Source organism: Palaemon carinicauda, chromosome 22 (genome assembly GCF_036898095.1).
Source record: "Palaemon carinicauda isolate YSFRI2023 chromosome 22, ASM3689809v2, whole genome shotgun sequence".
NCBI lineage: Eukaryota > Metazoa > Arthropoda > Malacostraca > Decapoda > Palaemonidae > Palaemon > Palaemon carinicauda.
The window spans coordinates 17,695,546-17,699,636 of record NC_090746.1 but is presented as its reverse complement, the minus strand read 5'-3'; the positions used below and the strand labels follow the sequence as shown (position 1 = coordinate 17,699,636).

The 4,091-nt window shown below is 44.2% G+C and overlaps 1 pseudogene; it reads left to right on the top strand.

Annotated features, from left to right (window-relative positions):
* Positions 1 to 515: 515 nt before the first annotated feature.
* On the top strand, positions 516 to 1,429 carry LOC137616775 (tigger transposable element-derived protein 1-like; annotated as a pseudogene).
* Positions 1,430 to 4,091: the final 2,662 nt, after the last annotated feature.

Sequence of the window (4,091 nt, the reverse complement as noted above, 5' to 3'; positions counted from 1 at the left end):
AGTGAAGAATTTTCGGCTAGTAGGGGTTGGTTTATGCGATTTAAGGCTCGGGCCAATTACCATAATCTTAAAGCTGCTAGTGGGGATGAGAAAGCAGCAAGTGAATTTCCTAAAGCGTTGGCTGAGATAATTAGGGAGGGGGGTTATTCTGCTTATCAAGTGTTCAATATGGATAAGACAGGGTTATTTTGGAAGCGTATGCCTAACCGTATGTACATAGCAAAGGAGGAGAAGTCAGCACCCGATCATAAAGCCAGCAAGGAGAAACTAACTTTGCTTCTTGGGAGAAGTGCTGCTGGCAACTTCAAACTTAAGCCCTTGCTGGTGTATCAGGCTGAAAATCCAAGGGCACTCAAGGGCATTTGGAAGTCAACTCCCAGTCATTTGGAAGGCAAATAAGAAGGTATGGGTGACACTTGCAGTGTTTGAGGACTGGTTTATCAACCATTTTGTGCCAAGTGTGGAGCGGTGTTGCACCCAAAAGGGTATCCCCTTTGAGGTGTTGCTAGTGCTGGACAATGCCCCTGGCCACCCTGCCCAGCTGGGAGACTTTCACCCTAATGTCAAGATGGTTTACCTTCCACCTAATACCACGGCCCTTTTACAGCCTATGGACCAAGGAGTGATTGCTTCATTCAAGGCCTACTACCTCCGAAGGACGATTGCTATGGCATTACTTGCAACTGAAACGAAGAAGGACTTGACTCTGAAGGACTTTTAGAAGTCCTACAACATCCTTGATGTTGTTAAGAACATTGCTGATTCCTGGGAGGAGATTAAGATGACAAACATGAATGGTGTTTGGAGGAAATTATGTCCTCAATTTGTGAATGATTTCCATGGGTTTGAGGACACAGTTGACCATGTTATCAAAAACATTGTTGCCCTGAGTAAGGAAATCGATATGGTTATGGAGGTTGGTGATGTTACAGAGCTGCTGGAATCTCATGGAGAGGAGTTATCTGCTGGGGACTTGATACAACTGTAGAAGCAGATCATAGAGGAAGAAGAAGAAACCCCCACCCCAGATCCTAAGGCTTTCACAAGGCAGGACTTGTCAAAAGGTTTTGCTGAGATACAGCAAGCATTGGCAACTTTTGAGGCTCAGGATCCTAACATGGACAGGTTCACTAGGGTTTCCAGAGGCATCATGGACTTACTGCAGTGTTACAAGGAGATCTTGGATGAGAAGAGGATCCTGTCTGTCCAGTCTAACCTGGAGCGGTATTTTAAGAAAGTAGAGAGACCTGCATCTTCTACATCAGCTGCCTCTACTACTTCAGATTTGCCAGCAACAGAGCCTCTACCCTCTACCTCAACTGCCTCTATTGCTACAGAGCCTCTGCCGTCTACCTTGCTGCATTTATTGCTACAGAGCCTCCACCATCAACCTCAGCTGCCTCTATTGCTTCTCCACCACCTTCTGTAGCTTCTGCCTCACCTCCAGACTCACCTGCCCCAGCTTCTCCAGCACCTTCTGTAGGTTCTGCCTCACCTCCAAACTCACCTGCCCCAGCTTCTCCAGCATCTTCTGTCTCACTTCCAGAGAATCCTAACTCACCTGCCCCAGTTTCTCCACCATCTTCTGCAGCTTCCTCTCCACAATAAACCTGTCTTTTCATCCCTTGCAACATCCCTTCCAGTGTGCAAGCCAACCATAGGATTAAGGTAAGGAATTGTTCTCTTTTTTTATTAATATTTACTTTAATTCATGTGGTAAGGAATTGTTTTCTCTTTTTCTAGTACTGTTTTTATGCCATTTGATACATTTTACTATAATACAATACTTTACAGTACAGTACAATACGTATAGAGTAATCTATTTATGGTGTTCCGACTTACACTGAAATTCGGGTTACACCGCGTTTTAAGAACGGATCAACGTCGTAACCCGAGGACCCCCTGTATATATATATTTTTGGGCTCAGCCATGTCGTCCTGATGGAAGGTTCCTAAAGGCAGCTTTCTAAGGGATATTTAGCTACAGTGATACTCCCAGAGAATTAACCATACATCTCCAGAATTCTAACTCCTGGCGTGAGTATCCTTAATATATCTTTAAGGATATTGCATAATATCAGGGGACATATTTTTTGATACAACACATGGCAATCTTCACCCCGAATAGATTTTACTCTTTGAGGGGGAAGAGTGGCGAATGAAGGGGAGCCGTTATCAAGGTTACCCAGTGGACCCCCTCCCTGTACTACTACGGCGCCCCATTCCTTTCAACGTAGCATTTAAGCACGGTGCTCTCCCACATTTCTCTTGGTGTTGTTACTGTTTTTAAGGAATATTATCATGCAATCTCCAGCATCTTCATCCTCTGGAAAGTTAAGTATTTAATCTTTCTTGTGTATAATTTTTAGCTCCCTTCTCACAGTTAAATCAACATAATTTAGGTGTGTTAAGTGGAGCACTGCCATCCCCGGAGGCGGCCATTTTAAGACCGCTGTCACATGCCTTAAATGCAATTATTTAGTTAGTAGTGCGACGTTCCTGGTATTTAGCTATAAAGAATTTTCTAGCTAGTTAGGCAAAATTATACTAGTGAAGATCGCATATAATGTACACATAATATTTCCTCTACCTAATATAATGTTTCTTTCGTATACGATAGGACCCCTGTGGTATCACTCGTAGCCATGGTTCCCACTCAAGTTAGGCTAGCCTAACCCATTTAGTATACATTAGTAACGTTAATCCCATCGTTTAACCTCTAGTATCGTTTCTATTAATTCGGTCGGGGATATATATATCCCCTAGAATTATTGGTATAATTCGATACGCTTCTCTTTTAGAGAAAAGAGGATAAACCCTTCTTCCCCCCTGAGTGCCGCCATACCAGGCGGCAACCCTATCTTCCGTCATCGCCAACGAGTAGTTAACTCTGGCTTGACATGGATAGTGTTTTACCGTCGATCTTCTTTGCCGGCGAGTATCCCGGCTTTGAAGTATGACAGTAACTCAGGGTGTATTGTCTTGTAAACGACAATGTCATCAACAGAGGAATCGTTATTCTTCTGCCGGCTATGACGTTATTGGCAAAGGAAGCTAGGCTTCCATAATCTACAACCGAAAGTGGACGGCATAATTGCCGCCACCTTTCTCCCTTGTGGACTAGAAGACATGTCTTATATCCGGCAATGTCACCGGCAGGGGAATTGTTATTCCCCTGTCGCCCATGACGGCACCGGTGTAGGAAGCTAGGCTTCCTTGATTTACAGCCAAATGAAGGCAGCATACTTGCCGCCACCTTTCTCCTCTGTAAAATATAAGACCCTTTCCCTCCCCCTTCTGTCCTTTAGTGCCTGCCTAGCCGTTACAAATGTCCTTTGGCCGGTATTCTACAATCATCCCCGCTGGCTGGGCTGATTGGGTTACCGGCCGGGTTCCTACAAACGGCGGTTAGGTCACCGCCTCGACCAACTCCCTAACGGAAGCAAAGCTCCGGGAAAGGTTGAGCAGGCCCTGACGGCTGCCATTGGGTTAACCCATTATACTGTTGAGAATTCTTCAGTCCTCTCTTGGACTGCCATTCACAAACCTTGTAACCAGCAGTACAGCCAGCAACAGAATTTGTGGCTGGATGGAAGCTAGAATCAATGTATTCCTCCCCTTCCATTAGAATTCCCATTCTGGGAAGAAGGCTGTAGAAGGCAGTAGCGCCCTACACTCCCAATTATGGTACTAAACTATAATAATACATGAGTCCTTCTTCCCATTCTTTCTCTCTCCCTATCAGCTAGTGCCGCCAGATACTAGCCTAACCCGGTAGTATACCGGTAAAACTACAGTATATGACAATACAGTAGCCAGTATTCCTGCAGTATAACAATACAGCAGTTAGAAAACTACAGTATATAAAGTTACAGTAGTATAAAATTTACAACATACTCTGTGCATCCTTTCACAGTCTATTGCCGAGACCGATTAAAATGTTGAGGTGAAGTATTCCTTCAACACCCTGATGAATCCTAGATCATCGGGACACCAATTATTACTGTTCATTATTAATATCCTACAAGTGGAGGAGTTAATGTAAATACTCACTGACTCTGGCTCTATGTATAAGAGTTATTCCACTCTGT